General features: G+C 37.5%; 1 protein-coding gene across 2 annotated transcripts in view; it reads left to right on the top strand.

Annotated features, from left to right (window-relative positions):
• Positions 1-19,129, top strand: part of PPP1R1C (protein phosphatase 1 regulatory inhibitor subunit 1C) — a 128,257-nt gene that overhangs the window by 72,562 nt on the left and 36,566 nt on the right. The window lies entirely within an intron of this gene.

Below are 19,129 nucleotides of genomic sequence, written 5' to 3'. Positions count from 1 at the left end.
TTACCCTTCCTCACATGTTTTCCCTGAAGAGATTTTTCTAGAATCCCTAATTACTCTTGCAAGTGTTGGCAGATGATTACCTTTTTTTCTTTGGCTTAAGCAAAGTACGTCTTGAATTTCAGACAGATACAGATACAGTAAAGTGTTGCTTCACTGCCCTGTGTCAGGAGCAGTTCTAAGAAACCCAGTCAAACAGCTATTAGCTGTACATGTAACAGCTGTTGAAATAGCAACTAAGAATGCTAGCTCAGATTCTGGTGTTCTCCCAGAATTTCCACCCCTCCCCCACCAAATTAGAACTGCTAAAAGAACATCTAAGTGTATCAGAATTTTGACCAACATCAATTCCAGAGAAGGTTTCTTTTATTTCTCACACAACAGTATTCCTGACATGAGGCAGAGTGTGTCCAATCTAGTTGCTCGTGTTCCAGCCTGGCACGTGGGCTGTTGGCCCAGTGACTCATCATGCTGTCGTACAGCTCGGTTTCAACTACAGGAGAGGCCAGCTGAACAGCTTCCTCTGGAGTCTAGAGAGATGTCTAAATTGGGAGTGAAATTTTCCATGCTGTACGCTCTCTAGATTTGGGGCTTCTCTCTGAAAGAGAGGTGGGACATAAGGGGACACATTAATAGCTACTTTCCATAAACTTCTGTCCTGTGCAGCTATAAAGTACAATGTTTGCTTGTTCATAAGACTGCAGTAAATAATGCAGTCATCAGCATTGTAGTTAATTCCAGGGTAATTATTGAGGCTATCAGGCATCCCTTTCTCAAGATCAGTGTAATCATTTTTGAAGGTATTTTCCCTCTTGTAAGTCATCTTGTACTTTTAAAACACATCAGTTTTGGCATGAATGGGTCCCAAAGAAAGATACATGTTCACTCATTTAATAATTTCCTCTGTTCTATTTTGGGTTAGCTTAACTAAATAAAGACTGTTCTCATGTCCTTAGAGAATAACAGCATTATTTTTAAAGGAAAAATCTTAAAATCAAGGCCCCAAAGGCTCATGGTTTTTATACTTAGCTCTCAAATGTAAGAACGTGGGATGCTAACGTTTAGGGAAGTTAGTCATATTGTATATTTTTACCCATAACCTTACTACTGTTGAGCCCTCCAAGATGGCCATTCAATGATAATCATTTTTGGTCATGAGTTAAAGGCTTGAGAAAGCACAGTAATTCTTTCATGAGGCTATTCGGGTATAATTACAAGCCACTTAGGTCCTCATTTATTACCTGTAAATACTTAGCAAAGTCGCCTGCTACTGATAAAAGAGTAAAGAGAGCTAAATCCACATATTTTATTCAGTCTACCTGTCCCTTAGAGCTAGAAATGAATATTTTGGGACAAAATTAAGCAATGGTAACATATGGTGCATTGTAAGCACATTAAGAAGCTTCAATCATAAAAAAGATGAATTAGAAAGCAAATGTTATTGAAATGCAAAATCAATAGTAACAACTGCTCTGAAATGTATAATTCTTCAGACTGCAGTGGAACATGCAATTATTGAATGTAAAAAATGTTTGCTAGGAGAGCAAAGTAGCACCAGATATGATTAATAGTTCTGAAAGAAATCACTCTGACCAAATGGCCAAGTAGAGCTTCATGAATGACCCAGTGAGTAGCTGATTAGTAAAACAAAACCAAACAAACTAGCTAGACTCCTTCCTTCTTCTCTTGTATTAGGTAGTGAGGAGTTACTGGATATACAGGCCTATACCCAGGAGAGAGATGCTACATTCTGCCTACGCCATTTCAATAAATGCCCAGACAGACTAGTCTCCTAGCTCCTACATTCATTTATTTTTCCCTCTTTCAGTTACTATGGTATTTATGGCTCCACCAGCTCTCAGAAAACAGAGACATGTCCAGATCACCTCTTGTGATGAAGGCTTTATGAAGGTGCATGGGTAGGTAGGGGGTAAGAAATAGAGCGAGGAAACCATTTTAACAGGTACACTGTCAGGACTGATAGGCTGATGACCTCCAAACTCATATCTGCAGCCATAACTTATCTCCTGAACCTCAGACTCCCATTTCTAACTAGCTACCAAATTTCTTCACCTGAATGAATGACATTCATTGAAACTTCTCAAATTTAGTATGTCCAAAACCAAACTCATTGGTTCTTTTTTGGGTTTTCCCCATCTCAATGAATCTTATTCAGCTGTTGAGAACAAAAACCTTTGCATAATCCTTGACTGCTCCCCCTTACCCAATCCATCATCTACTCCTGTTGGTGCTAATTTCAAGATGTACCCCTTCTCTATTTTCCGTATCTTCCACTGCTACTACCTTGTGCGACCACCATTGTTTCTTGCCTGGGCTGCTGAAGTAGCCTCCTTACTGCTCTCCTGCTTCTGCTCTTGACCCTCTACAATTGAGTCTCCACACACAAACCAGAGTAATTCCTCTAATGCACAAATGTGATCATGCCACCCCCTTGATCAAAATCCTAAAAAACTTCCTGTTGCATTCAGAATAAAATGAAAAATCCAATCACGGCTTACAAGTCCCTGAATGAGCTGCACTGTCCTTTCTCCTTGATCTTACCTCCTTTCACACTGCCCCTTGTTCATCAGGGTTCAATGTCATGGACTTTTTCCGTTTATAAACATCTCAAACACACTTCTGTATCAGAGCATTTGTACTTTCCACTTTCTCTGCTTGAGAAGCTCTTTACCCAGTGGCCTCACAGGTGACTCAGTTCCCTCCTCAGAAAGGTCTTCATTTCCTGATAACTGCCCATCCTACCATCACTATCCATGTCCTCATAACACTGCCTTAATTTTTTCCATGGCACTCATCATTATGTACCTAGAATGAGGGGTCCATGACAACAGTTTTGTTCATTTGATATTCCCAGCACTTAGTACAGTTTCTGGCACATAATAGGTGCTCAATAAAAACTTGTTGAATAAATGAACTGTAATGAACTGGGGAATCCAGCTACATTGTCATCTGCTGGGAAGAGGACGTCCCTTAAACCTTGTTCTACTAATTGTCATACTTGTGACTCTGCTTCTGTTTCTCTTTGCTTCTCTCTCTGCTTGATCCCCCTTTAACTCTTATGTTCTTACTTATCCGTATGCTTCTGTTTTTCTTTTTCCCACTCCCTTCCCCTCCAGTCAAAGAGAAAATCTGATTTGGAAAATTAGTTACCATCCAGAATGATGCATCAATTTGGCTGGATTCTTAAGAAAGGTTATCTCATGGACCACTGGAACCATTAGGTGGTTGCCTCTGACTAGAGCCTGGTTCCTCCAACAGTTAGTTTCTGGTCAAGATGGCAGCATCGTGGGAAACAAACTTGGCAATGTAAATAGAAGAATCTGGAGATGGCTCTCTTCCTTCAGAGATGCTTCATGACTTGATCAGAACATTTACTCTTAGAAAGTAATAGTAGAATTAGTTCTTGGTCTTGCCATCTTTCTAGTCATAACATTATAGTCATTCAAAGTTGTCAAGTTTAAAGATTAACTAGTACAACTATCTAGTGATGCATCAAACATCACTTCCATTTTTTCCACTGCATCTAACCTCAGGGTATTAGATTGGCTATGTTCTCTTCAAGGTTCTAATATATTAGGCTTGGGCTGTAGCCAAATAATCAGAAGTTCCAGGTGATTCTGCTGTAGCAAGCCTAAAAATTGACCAGACTCCAGATATCCAGTCATCTATCTAACATGTCTTTCTTATGTCATAGGTTGAATAAATGAAATGAAATCTCATGGAAATCAAAGATCATGAGATCAAAATTAGCATGTTCAAAACTGACCTTCTGATCTCCACAGCAAATCAATTTGTCCTTCATGTTCCCCTTCTCAGAAAGGTGCTTATTCCTGAGTTCTGGGGGTCTCCAAGGACTCTCTCTCTCTCCTTCACTCTCTTCATTAGTAGAGCACCTACTTGTGGTGCTTGTGGATTGCGCCCCATTAGTTCCTCTCCCACCTTCCCCTCTTCTATCTCCAATGTCACCATCACAATTCAAGTCACATGCATTTCTTTGCCAGGATATAAAAGGTTACTCTCCATTCAGTCTCTTTCCTCTACTTCCCATCTGTTTTCTATACTGTACCCAAAGTGAACTTCTTAAAAACCGGATGTGATTATGCCACTTCCTTGGTTAAAACTCTTCAATAGCTCCTCACTGCCCTTAGACAAAATTCCTATTCCAGAGCAAAGTTTAGAAAGCGTACTGCCCCGTGGCTCCAATATGCCTCTCCTCTCCTTACCCACTAGGTCCCAGCCACAGTGGCATTCTGCCAGCTTCTAAATGCAACAAGCTCTTTCCTGAAGAGTCTGCATACATTCTTCATCTAGAATATTCTCCCTTGCCTCCTTCTTGTCCTCATTCTTTATTTGCTTAGTTCCTACTTATCATTCAAGCCCTGTCCTTAAAGGTCAGATCCTGAAAGGAGCTTTCCCTAACCCTCCATTCTAAATTATGTGTAGCTATGAACTCTCTATTAATAGTTACACATTCTCTATAGTTCTTTCATTGCAAGTAATCACAATGTTCAATTATATATTAAGTGTCTGTCTCTCCAACTACACCAGAAGTGATCTACATGGCAGCAGTGACAGTGCCTATTTTGTTTATTACCTTACCTGCAGGGCTTAACACAATGCTTGAGACATAAGCAGTGCTTATACATATACTTTTAAATAATTTTTTTAAATGTACCCAACACTACTGATGGTGAATGAATCATTTCCTTAGGGTGCTTACCTTCTCTCTGGTCTATTAGAAAGATCTTTTCTCTATTGAAATTTATATTCATGGATTCTTTTCTATATCTTGTTGCTATTTGTGATAAATTTAAAAATGACAACTATCTGAATATTTCAAGACATCTATCAGGTCCTTGCCTCACCCCTAATTTCTCTCTTTCCAGGTTAAAACATTTCAATGTCAATTATGCCTGTCCTTTCACATTCACTCCTGATCTCCTAATAAGCTTTACTTTGCCTATATCACTCTAGAAGTACATCATTCAAAATCAACTTATATTTAAGGAGTGGTCTGACCAGAAGAGAATGGAGACTTCAATTATGCCTGTCACCTCCTTCATTCCAGATAATTTAACTCCATTAATGCGACCCCAAATTGTACTAGCTTTCTCCGGCAGCCATATACATTGGTGACAAATAGTGAGCTTACCATAAATTCAAAACTTCCAAGCCTTTTTCATGTACTGCTTTAAAGCCATATTATTTATAATGTATAGCTCATTTAAAAATTATGTCTTTTCTTAACCAAAAAGCAAGACAGTGCTATCATTCCAATTGACTTTCATCTTCTTAGAGTCAGACTGTCACATGAACATGTCATATTTCATATCACGATTCCATCATCTATTTTATTTTCCATTATCTCAATTGTTTGTCATCCATAGGTTATATAAATTTATCTCTGATATTTTCATCCACATCTGTAATAGACGTATCAAACAGAACAGGGCAAAGAAAGGCCTGCAGCACACATATCTCCCTCTAGTTGACACTGGTCCCCCTGAAGGCCATCATTCAACCAGTTATGAAACAGACTTATTATGTCAAGATTACATCCCTTAAAACCAGAGGATATCATAAACTCTCATTAGATACATTATGATATTTCAGATATGGTGTGCTGACCACATTTTTTCATCTCTATAGATGAGTCATAAATTTGTAATATATATTATGCATAAAAAATCACAAGTTGAAGGTTGCATAGAAAACAGACTTACTTTTCCATTACCCTGTGTGATATAGTGCTTTATAATTATGTAAATAGAAAGTTCTGAGGATTATCAGAAAAATGATAGCTGACTACTGAATACCCATGTGATTTCTCTGGTGTTTATATGGTGGTCAGCCCTGTAATTTACAGAACAGCCAATTAAATTATTGTTGGATAGCCTGAATCATGTTTTCAGAAAAGCAAAGTAGGTTTGAATCTTGGGGCAGGAAATGGCTGACTCATTTCCACCCCCATTTTGTGTGTGTGTGTGTTTTACTGGAAGGCAAATGCCTTCAGTTGAAGACAGCAAAGCAAGGGCTATCGATTTAAAAGGAAATCTGAACACGAAACAAAGCAGCTGACTGAAAAACAGCTTTGTAGAGCAGGTCTATTAGTATTACATTACCATTCTTAATGTATAACAAGTCAGATTTTTCATGGACTTCTGAAAAACATCTTCTTCCTCTCATCCTTCATAATTTCTTTGCTCCTTCAGTGTCCAGAGATTGTTCTTCTGACATGTCCAGTATGTCTTCTCTGAATGCTTACAGCATTGTAACTCCTACATTTTTTTCCTCCAAGGACGGTGTGATCTTGATATTTTATCTCAGTTTAGCCTCTTTTCATAATAAAGCAATAAATGTAAATAAGGAAGAGCCCAGGGAAGGAAATAAATCAAACTGGCCCAATAAAAAGTCTAACATGGATTTTGGAGGATGGTAGGTGACAGTGACAAAGATGTGCCATGTAATATTAACTGAAGGATAATCTTCAAATCAGGGAAAGCTGTTGATCGTAGTAATGTAATGGGACCCAGCAGGAAAAGACGTGGACATTGTGGGGGAAGCAATCAGTGTTCAAACCTCAGTGACACCACTTGTTAACTGTTCAACTTCAGCAAGTCAATGATTTTAACCTGTCTCTTCTCTCATTAGTTAAATAGAGGTGATACCCACCACACAGGTCTGTTGTGGGGACAAAATGAAACAATATGTGTAAAGAGCATGCTTAGAAAAGGCACACAATATGTAAGATCTATTTTGAGTAATTATTTGAATCCTGGATTAAGAGGCAGGTACACTCCTCCTCGTTTCCCCTGAGGCTGCAGAAAGGAGGAATGAAGTCCTGGGGAGAGACCAAGGAGGGATGGAAGGTCTTGGAGATGAATAAAATCCCTGCCAGAGCTTTGCTCTCATCCCAGTAGGAACTGAAGAGTCAGGGCTAAAGGTGCCTGATCCTAATAAGCATGTGGACAACCAAACCTTGCAACACTCACTCCACTTTTATTTGTACCAATCTCAGGTAGATTTGTGGAGTTGATCTTTGACCTTTCACTTCCTTTGTAACAAAACCCTGCTTTGCTTCATTCACCTGCCTCCTCCTCTCAGACACCCAGCCCCTCTTTTCCCAGCTAACTAACAGCCCTCTCGGAGGTATTGATATTTAATCAATCTCATATTTCAAAAAAGCCTAAGAAAGTGGTGTTTAATGGTAAATTTGGGGGTGCTAAAGAAGATCATACAATAAACATTTCTAGCCAGGGGGATGTGTAGGAAATCATATAAATTCAGCCTATAATTAGGCAATGTAGGTAGGTTAACAATGATTATATAGAACTATGATCAAATCACTCTTCCTGAGTTTGAAACCTCTTATAATTGTGCTGAAAAAAAAAATTCTCAAAAGGAATAGACTAGCCATAGTATCCTGTTTTCATCACCCCCTGCATGTTGAAAAGTCAGGGAGAGAAGGTAGCAAGATCTTTTAGCTTCGCATCAGGCCGTCTCCACATTGCATTCCTTTTTTTTTAATAACATTTCTGTCCCTCTGTGGTTGTTCTTCAGGTATTCATCACATTTGCCTTTCTAAATCTTGGCTTTCATGTTTGTGCTGGCCTGGTTTATTTACTGTGTAGGGTGGGGTTTATTATTTATGCAACTCAAGAAACACTTTAACAGATTTCTAGATAACAAAGAACATTCTAAATATATACAAGTCTTGCCTTAAAAAAAAAAAAAACCCACCAAATATGCTTCTATTTCCAGATCCACTTCCTTCACTTCTCTTCAATTTCTTTCACTAAGTTCTATGTTCATCTTTCCTCATATCTTTGAATTCAGAAGGTGGGGTCAGATTGGAGAACTGATCTGAGAATGTATCTTTCTTTTTTGGGGGGGGGGATTGTATTGTATGTGCATTATATATATATTTTATATATATATATAATATATATTTAATAGATCTCCATTGGAGTATAATTGCTTCACAATACTGTGTTAGTTTCTGTTGCACAAAGTGAATCAGCCATATGCATACATATGTCCCCATGTGGTGCCAATTAAACTTTGAAAAGGAGACCACTCTTCATCAATATGGTTCCATTCAGGTGTCTGTATATATTTACACCTATTTTAAGCTTAATCTTTTAAATGTATCAATACATTCCTCTGTTTAAATAACATACAACTTTTAAAATTGCTTCCTATCTTAGAAGTAGGGGAAGAGATGAACTTTTGTATTTGGTTGGAACAGATAAATCAAGACCCAGTGTCTCTAGGTTTCTCCCAAGTCTGCAAATGGTAAAATTCAGTTGCATAAGCACTAAAAATGTACCGCCACACATCACATATGAGCCTCCACTGTGTATCGAGCATGGCCTTAAAGTGGTGTGGCTGCAGAGATGAAAGGCAAAATCCGCACCTTCTAGGAGACCAGTCTGGAGGAAGCAACACACAAGTGGACAGGCAGAGCACACCATGGTAAGTCCTTGTACAGGGATTTAAGCAGAGTTATCGGGGATGTGAGGAAACCCACGCCGTCTGGGGGACCAGAAGGTAAGGCCTTTCAGATCACAGAAGGAAGAGTCATGTTTACACGTGTCTGCAGAGTTAAATGGACTGGCTCATGGAAAAGTGGAACACACATCTCACCATTTTCATTCCTCCTGCTCATACAAACTTCCAAAGCATTTAAGATGATACCATAATGTAGACAGTTAAATCCTACATGGATCATCACCAAGTACTTTGCTGCCATGCAAAGTCTAAAAAGGCCCTACTTATGGACTACATAGACATCACTTTCCAATGCATTTGGAAATCCTTGTGCATTTGATTCCATTTTTAAAAGTCTGGTTCATGTCTTTGTCTTTCCTCTTAATAATATTACTTTTAACAGAGTAAGTTCCAACTCAAATTATACTATTTTAAAAATAAAATTTATATTTTAGAACAGTTTTAGATTTACAGGAAAATTGTGATAATACAGAGTTTCCATATATGCTATATCTAGTTTTTTCTATGATATATACCTTATATTAATATGGTACATGTTACTTACCAAACCAATATTGATCCATTATTATTAACTAAAGTCCATGTTTTATTCATATTTGTGTAGTTTTTGCCTAATGTCCTTTTTCTGATCTAGGAACACATCCAGGATATACCACCTTACATTTAGTTATCACATTTCCTTAGGTTTCTCTTGCTTTTGACAGTTTCTTAGACTTTCCTTGTTTTTGATGACCTTGACAGTTTTGAGGAGTACTGGTCAGGTATCTTCTGGAATATCCCTCTATTGGGATTTGTCTGATGTTTTTCTCATGACTAGACTGGGGTTGTGGGTTCTGGGGAGAAAGACTATAAAGTGACCATTTCATCAAATGGTATCAAGGGTACAAGCTATCAATCTGATTTATCACTGTTGACGGTGACCCTGATCACCTGGTTGAGGGAGTGTTCGCCAGTTCTCCCCACTGCAGAGTTACTGGTTTTTTTACCCCCTTTCCATATTTCATTCTCTGGAAGGAAATCACCATGTGTAGCTCACACTCAAGGAGTGGGAAGTTATACTCCACCTCCTTGAAAAAAATGTATCTACATAAAATTATTTTGTAAATATAAATTTTTTGGAATAAATTCCAATAAATAACTATTTGGAATTCATTTTGCACAGAACATTTGTCTCTGCTCCTCCATTTTTTTACATTTATTCAATCATTTATTTTTATCAGTATGGACTCATGGATATTTATTTAATACTCTGGCTTATAACTCAGTACTACTTTATTTTGTTGCTCACACCATTACTGTGGGGTTTTTTTTGTTTGTTTTAGCATATTCTTACTTTCTGGTGCTACAAGATACTCCAGGCTCATTTGTATATCTTCTACCCCAGTCTTACAGAATCAGACATTTCTCTAAGAAGCCCTCAAATTACAATTTTTATTTGAGTCAGTATACTGTAAAACATGTGTTTGCATCAGTATATAGTTACTAAAAATAGAGAAGTCTATCGCTTGCTCTGCTGAAATGTATGTGCATTATATCCATTAGTGTTTAGGAGGGTTAATGACACACTATTGGCATACTAAGACGTACACACTCCATCCTTATTAACGCTAATGGGAGTCCAGGAAGAAAAAACAATGCCTATAAGTAGAATAGGCAGATGTTGTCTATATGGGCTTGCCTTCCTTCATTTAATACCTAATACAGTGTTCCCTTATGTTTTCTGGGATGAGATATGTATTGCCTCTTTATAAAGATGCCGAATTGGGAATACGTTTGCAGCCTTCTTGGAGATTGGCTATTTGCTTTACTTAAATCAAAGATTTTAAAAAGTAATGTGTAAACACCCTATATTTGTGTAGTGCTTCAACATAAACTGTGTTTTTGTATAGCTAATTTGTTTTTTACAGGAATCTATGTAAGGTAAGCAGAATCTTTCATTTTAGAGGAAAGTGAGGCTCACAGAAGAGAGCAGGGTTCCCATGTTTAATGTCATGCTCCTTTACAAGGCCAAATTGTGACATGAGCTTTTTTTGCTTTTCTGTTGGAATAGTCAGTATTTTTCCCATTTACCCATCTATCCTATTTGCCCTAATTAAAATCTAAAGATCCTTCAGTCTTATAACTTAGTGAAGTTTTTACAAAATCTTTTATACAAAAGTTCCTACAAGATGCTTAGTACTCTTGTTTTTAATAATTTTTATATTTTGAACTCACATTATAGGTCCATATGTAATAACAATGGACTTAAACAATGGATTAAGTCTGCCTTAGTCTTCTCTCTCTCCAATCTGCCTTTCCCCACCTCCGACAGCTGACCACACAAATCTAACCCTGTGACTTTTTGATTACAACCCTTCAAATGTGCACCCATTCCTTTATGACAAGGCCCTGGAAATAATTTGCAGGGCTGTTTACGATCCGGCCCCTCCTACCTGTCTAGCCCCACCTCCTACCACAGCTTCCTTTAATCTCAGGCTGCAGCAATGCAGAGCTGCATTAAGTTCCTCAAAAACAATGCGTGGTTTCTCGCCTCCACATTTGTTCTGTAGCTTCATTTGCACAGATGTCCTCTCTCTGAGCCCCCACTTCTAAATCCTTTGAGCTGTGCTCCTTTGAGACTCAGAATGCATTATACCTATCTATTTGTGTGTATGGGTAATCCCTTCTAGCTAGACTGAATTCCTTGGAAACAGGGCCAATGTCTTATTTGTCTTTCAGGAGTATTCTTATGTCTTCCATTTGTATTGCTGAGGACTCTTAGTAAACACTGAATCAGTGACTGAATAACCTTTCTGATTTAAAAATGAATGTCAGTTTAACAGTTTAATTTTAGCCGTATTGAAACAAATTACAAATTGCTGATGTGTATTTCAGTCACTCATTCATTTACTCTCTCACCCTCACTCATTCATTCTACAAACATTTACAAAATGCTTACTATCTGCCAGGCAGGTCATGTATTAGGCTCTTTTGGTTGAGGATGAGCTAAATACAGTCCTTGTCTATAGGAAACAACATAGTCAAATGGAAAAGAAAGCTGTGTAAAACAATAATAAGTTCCATAAGACCGATGTGGACAATGTTATTTGAGTATGGAAGAGGAACCCACTAGCTCTCCCTGTCACAGATAGCAAAGACTTCGCAGGAGAAATGAACTTCATCTGTTAGTTGAGGGATGAGTAAGATTTTCATAGAGAAGCCCGTGGTGTGGATTCCAGACAAAGGGTTGAGCAGCTGCAGAGGCACAGAAGCCAAAGGCAGGTAAACCCGGAACACTGTGGCTGGGGGTGAGGCCTGTGGAGGAGGGAACACGGAGAGATGCTGGGGACTGGTCAAAGGTCCTGTGTGCCATGTGCTCAGGAGCTGAAATTTTGTCTGGAGAAAACAGAGCACTTTTGGACAATTCTTAAGATTACTTCGTATGTTACCTTGTTCTCTTGAGTGCTTTGAAAATATTACGAAGAGGGAAAAGGATTAAGAAGTTGATTCAGAGTTAATTTTTAAAAATTAGTCTACCCTAGATTTTATTTGCCTCAGTTCATCTGCCTGTTTCCACTGCTCTTATTTATAGAAGATGGCTAACAGCTAGCACCAACTTCTTTTTCTCTTGCTTTAATGCATTTTGACTTTCTAAATAATATTTATGAGCTGTGAGAAGTTGAAATACTCATCAGATTATCTTCCAAAATAAATTAATGGAAATCCAATTAGGAATATAAAATAAATATATATTTATTATATATTTATTATATATATTATATAACATATATATATTATATGTTATAAAATAAAAATGTCAAGATAAATTGAAGACTTGGTTCTTAGTGGGGCAAATTTAAGGTAGGATTACATTCTTACATTCTTACAAACTTGTACTGGCCTATGAAACTTTTCTAAACATTCTCCCTTTTAAAACCTTATATTCTTGTCTGATCACAAGACTGCTTTAAGAACAGTTTCATTAATTCCTTTCTCAACAGGTCCTCATGACAAAATATCCCACGTTTCAGTTGTCAGAACAGGCTGCATTCTTTCTGTGGAGTGTGTATTTTTGGAACAGTAAAGATATCAGCATTGCTGCCAATCAGTATACAAATACTTATTAAACTTGAACTCTATGCAAAGCTCTGAGCCACGTGTTAAATAAATGAACTACCAAGTTTTAAAACACTCTAGGTCAAATTCTGAAAATTTTCAATTTTTTCATTAAGAGACAAAAACATCAAACAGAAGTAAGAGTGTCCAAAGATTAGTTTCAGGAAATTACTAGGCCCACATGATGAAAATTACATGATAAGCACTGCATTCATGATCTGTGTTCTATATCTCTTTCTGGTGTAATTACCAACAGGAGCCATGTTGTGCTTTCCTTACCTTTGATAGGAAGCCAAAGCCACCTTTTTTTTTTCTTGACAGAAATTTTATTCACTGCATTCTTGAGTAAGTTTGTAAGATTTTATTCTCAAGACCATACTTAAAATGATCTTACTGACTTTCAACAAGCTATCTTAGAGCAAGGTTCTCATATGTTTCCCTCAATATAACAACAAGACAATCTCAGCTTTAAATACAGATGGACTAGAATTGATAAAGGACTTTGGGGGTTGGAAATGGCATCATTTTGCCCCTTCTGGATCCAAGGCCATTGCTAAGTCTATTATTAAATATTTAATTCTTAAAAGCATACTGGTCCCCCTAGGCCCTGGCAGTCTAGAGGCAAATAAAGGAAGTAAGCTGTAGAAGTAACAATTAAAATGATTGGCAGAGATGTATGAGCTAGCTGTCTGAGGAGGGAAGAAGCAGAAACACCATAAATTTACACAGTTACATCACTGTGTAGGACAAGATGACCAAAACACTGACCTGGAATCACTCAGAAAAAAAAGTTGTACTATTTTTAATGTAACGTTCATTTTAAAAGGCAGGAAACTGAAAGTATGCAATGAAAGATTTTAAATCCTACCTTTTTTTTTTTTTTTAGAGTTCCTACTCAGTGCGGTATGTATGTCACAGTGCATGAAAATACAAGTGTGAATGCCCTCTCATTCTTTTTCTGAAGACTTTTAAAAAATTTTTTATTGGCGTATAGTTGCTTTACAATGTTGTGTCAGTTTCTACTGTACAGCAAAGTGAATCAGCTATACGTATACATATATCCCCACTTTTTTGGATTTCCTCCCCATTTAGGTCACCACAGACCAATGAGTAAAGTTCCCTGTGCTATACAGTAGGTCCTCATTAGTTATCTATTTTATACATAGTATCAACAGTGTTTATAAGTCAATCCCAATCTCCCAATTCATCCCACCTCCCTCCCTCCCCCGTTGGTATCCAAATGTTTGTTCTCTACGTCTGTGTCTCTATTTCTACCTTGTAAATAAGACCGTTGATACCAGTTGTTTAAGATTTCACATATATGCGTTAATATACGATATTTGTTTTTCTCTTTCTGACTTCACTCTGTATGACAGTCTCTGGGTCCATCCATGTCTCCACAAATAACCCAATTTCGTTCCTTTTTATGGCTGAGTAATATTCCATTGTATATATGTACCACAGCTTCTTTATCCATTCATCTGTCAGTGGACATTTAGGTTTATCCAAGACCTAGATATTGTAAATAGTGCTGCAATGAACACTGGGGTGCATGTGTCTTTTTGAATTATGGTTTTCTCTGGGTATATGCCCAGTAATGGGATTGCTGGGTCATATGGTAGTCCTATTTTTAGTTTTTAAAGGAACCTCCATACTGTTCTCCATAGTGTCTGTATCAATTTATATTCCCACCAACAATGCAAGAGGGTTCTCTTTTCTCTACACCCTCTCCAGCATTTACTGTTTGTAGATTTGTGGTGATGGCCATTCTGACTGGTGTGAGGTGATATCTCATTGTAGTTTTGATTTGCATTTCTCTAATAATTAGTGACGTTGAGCATTTTTTCATGTTTGTTGGCCACCTGTATATCTTCTTTGGAGAAATGTCTATTGAGGTTTTCTGTCCACTTTGATTGGGTTGTTTGTTTTTTTGATATTGAGCTGCACGAGCTGTTCGTATATTTTGGAGATTAATCCTTTGTCAGTTGCTTCATTTGCAAAGATTTTCTCCCATTCTGAGGGTTGTCTTTTTGAAAGCAATGATGCCCACTCTTACAATCTTCTACAGTGGCCAAAGGGTTAGGGAGGGTGTGAACGACGGGAAATGCAAAAAGGTCTCAAGCTCAGTGGCTCATAAACTGGTGTTCCAGTCATTCAAGAACATTAAGAAGGATGCGAAAACAAACTTGGCCTATTTAGAAGTTTTGCCTAAGTCAGTACCTTGCCTCCTAACATGTAGTGGAGATTTCCTTAAAAATCTTTCTCAGAAATCTAAAGATGAAGACTGGCTTCTGATTTCCTCCAGTCCCTACAAAACATTTCATCATGTTTGGAAAGTTGAAAGGATTATGTTGAAACATTAAAAAGTATTTTGACTTTTCATTTTGGAATGGTGAACTCCTAAGCCAAATTACCAACACCATAGCGATTCATTGTCACAAATAACCACACTGAGGACTTCCCTGGTGACACATCTGCCTGCCAGTGCAGGGGATGTGGGTTCAATCCCTCGTCCAGGAAGATCCCACATGTTGCGGAGCAACTCAGCCCATGAGCCACAACTACTGAGGCTGCGCTCTAGAGCCCATGAGCCACAACTACTGAGCCCACGTGCCACAACTACTGAAGCCCACGCACCTAGAGCCCGTGCTCCACGAGAAGCCACTGCAATGAGAAGCCCGCGCTCCGCAGTGAAGAGTACCTCCTGCTCACCTCAACTACAGAAAGCCTGCACGCAGCAACGAAGACCCAATACAGCCAAAAATAAGTAAGTAAGTAAATAAATAATAAATAAATAAATAAAATGTACTGGGGAAAATTCTTTTAAAAAAAACAAAACAACCACAATGAAATGCTTTTTTTGGTGGACTATTCAGAAACTAATGACTAATCAGAGTAATAATAAATTATTCTTCCATACTATGATACTTGGAGAAATATTTCATCTAATTTAAAATTCTTGTTGACTCTTCACCCTATGTAAGACCCTATTGTCCATTTCATGTGAGACTATGAAGTCTAATGATCCTAGTTCAAATTCTGAAGAGAGCTTCCATTTTGAGTTCATTTGATGACCTCCAGATTATCAGTTTTGCCTCTTAACCTACAGTAGTTCAGTGAAAAATAAATATATTTCAGGTATGGAAAATTACCTGTGGATGACTGTTATTGAACAAGGGCTCATATGCCTGTGCAGCAGAAAGCCAAACTCGGACGGTGGGTGTTTGCAGCAAAGTAAGGGTTTATTTGCAGGGCACCAAGGAAGGAGATTGGACAGCTCATGCTTAAAAGACCCTAACTCCTTGACGGCTTTCAGGCAAGGGTTTTTAAAGACAGCGTTGGGGGAGAGGGTCATGGGATGTGTGATCAGCTTGTGGACCTTTTGATTGGTTGGTGGTGAGGTAACAAAGTGATGTTTTGGGAATCTCAGTCTTCTGGTTCCAACCATTCTGAGTTCTATGTGCTTGTGATCAGCATGTAGCCACCATCCTCTACCTGGGTGGGGGGGGGGTCTTAGTTTCGGTAGAATAATAATTCAAAGATATGTATCAGACTGTTACCTATATCCCTTCAGGAGAAACTAGGAATCCTGTGTTTCTATTGTCCTAATCATTAACTGCTTGAATCTGCTTTTTGGAACTTAGGAAAGGCTTACAAGACTAAAGCCTTTTTTTCTACAAACAAGAAATGAAGGACATGGAGGGGCTTTTGTACCTGGGAAGGCCCCACAGGGTCCTGCTTGGTTTCAAAATCTCCTTTTCTTTGATACTCCTCAATCCTCAGGGGAACAGGAGCAGTATAAGAAAGAGAACAAAGTTTTACATAGGTTAATCATAAACTCAGCAGGGAACTTGGTTTCATGATCATGCTAACCTTATATAACTATAGAGATCTCAATGTAAATTTTTATATGGCCAAAAAAAGTTTTTAAAAGTATTAAAAATACATTTTATTTTTAGGTGTGTATTTATAACAAGTGTTATTTTATATTTAGCTTTCAAATTTAGTTTCACTATTATTTTAATGTTTGCCTTGAACAAAATTATTCTATTATTGTGGGAAGGAGTCTGGATCTTTCAGGACAGTTCTCAGTATCTCTAAAGGATCGTGAACTTCTAAAAGAATGGGGCAAGAAAGGAAGTCCTCTTCTTCCATCTGTTCAGGTAAAAGGTAACTGTCCCTACCTTTGATGTTATGGAAGGAATACTAGAGAATAGAAGGAAGAAGTATTGGATCTAAGATTTCCTACTCTTCTCCCCTTCCATGCTTTAAGCCCTGATGGTTAATGTAGTCAATCAGAGCTCGCCGAAATCTTCTAACCCTACTATTACTCCTTGACGTAATTCCCCCTCTAAACAATAAATTAGCACTTGTGCGATAATTACTTCCAAAATATTTTTCTATTAATCTTTCCCAATTATGTATGCCTGTGGTATATTGTTTATGCTATTTTCTTTCACATTGTAATTTTTCTATTAAGTAACTCAACTGGATTTTTTTAAATAACATACCTGTAAATCCTAGCATGAAGAAATATGGGAGACAGATTCGTTTGCCAAAGATTCTTAGGCTATGGGATAATGTTGATCTCTACATACTCCTTTGTACTAATCTTACTCATCCTAAACTTTGTGAAAAACAATAACAGAATTAATTTTACTTTGGGCTTTCTTAGACAGTAGTAGGCAAAGTGTCATTTTATTATTATTTAATTAACCTTTTACAATTACCTGGGCATACAAATGCATTCTAGAATTAACGAAAAAAAAAAATCTAGTCTATTTTCAAATTTTTAAAGAAGTACAACATGAATACACGCTTCATAAAATGAAAACTAAAACTCTCCTTACCTCAAAGTAGCCCAAAGCATGGCTAAATACATTTCAAGTTTCATATAACTTAAACATTGCCACAATATGCTATTTGTTTTTTAATAACTTGGAATGTCATGAACGTAAATTTTTTTTTTTTTTTTGGTTAAGATACATTTTCTAAGAGCTGAACCAAGATAAACTGGAGAAACACCTGCATAGTCTTACTTTTAATGCAAATTAATTTTAATTAACATATCAATTTACTGAAATTAGTGATGGAAAATATTCCAAAAGTAAATATCACAGGTCCCTGTTGTCAATGTCAAAGCCTTCTTTCATCTTATTATGATTAATTGTTGAATCACCACAGGTCCTTTGTTTTACCTGTAAAGCCAAACCAAAGAATTCTTTGCACTTATATCAGCATCCTTTGTCTTCCAGACAGGCATTTTAATCCCTACTGATCTCTGAGATAAATATATTTTTTCATGTAATTATATAATTACGTGGTAGGCCAGAACAGATCCCATGGAGCCACTCCAGTGTGTGCCGTGTAAATAATGTTCTGTTCTACCCCTGATAATTGGCCAATAGATCCCCCTAGGAGTGTTCTGATCCCTTAAATAAACACTGTGTGGGCAAAGGGGGTTGTATTTTCTCATTGGCAATGAAACCAGAAAGAAGAGCTTCACATTTGGTGCTTATTACATCATTTTAAAAAGAACTGCTTGTGACCCTACAGCTCCCTCTGCTGGTTTAGGAAGTTAAAAAAGGACAAGTGGAAAATAGTGTTCACGAACTAGAGCCTCTAGGCGAAAGTGTAATTTTAGGTATGCAATGGGGTTAAACTAAAGAAATAAGCAACAGAAAAACTTCTCATTTTTATTTTTCTTAAGTTGTGAGCCACCCTCCTCACCATCTGTCTTTATTTTACTATTATGTGTGCCTGTACTATGTTACTTTTTGCAATAAAAAGCAAGCTCTAGAACAATGGTAATTTTTCTGAACAACTACAGCCAAAGGAAGCTTCATGAGCCTATCAGTTCCACTTTAATAGTTCCATCCCTCCATTAGGCAGGGGGTTATTCATAAGGGCCTTAAGTTACTTCCATCTATGGGGGTGGCAAACAAAAGATGTAAAGAAATGAACCTCTTTTTCAAGCTGACCAATTAAAATCCTATGCCTCTCATCTTTATGGTATTGGTGACCACCTTTACTTGGTACAGGCAAAAAGCTGAAAAAGAGAGAGGATGAGAATCGGAAAAACGTGGGCTTGAATCTCAGCTCTGGTGATTAAAATCTGTGTGGTATTCTTCAAGTTTTTTATCCTTTCTGCTCTCTCTTGTTCACATCAATAATTTGGAGATAAAATCAGAGTCCTTGTGAGGGATAAATAAAGTAATGCATATACGTATAGCCTGGCATGTAGCAGATGCATATTAATCGTAGTTAACATAATTCTAAGAAATATGGGTTTTTTGCCCCAATGATCCAGAGAGTGCAGAAGAGAACTTCCCTTCTAAAAATTCTGAAAGTATGGCCACAAAACGTGTTCAATCATACAAAACGTAATTTTTATGGAAAGAAATTAATAGTTAACAGAATCTACAATCCAAAACCATTCATTTTTTAATATGGAGACAAGATAAGAAATATAGTTGACCCTACAGAATCGTGGGTCCCAGAAACC

The sequence above is a fragment of the Delphinus delphis genome, chromosome 7 (genome assembly GCF_949987515.2).
Source record: "Delphinus delphis chromosome 7, mDelDel1.2, whole genome shotgun sequence".
In the NCBI taxonomy this organism is placed as follows: Eukaryota; Metazoa; Chordata; class Mammalia; order Artiodactyla; family Delphinidae; genus Delphinus; species Delphinus delphis.
The sequence above is the reverse complement of the archived record's forward strand: the minus strand, read 5'-3'. Positions and strand labels throughout refer to the sequence as shown.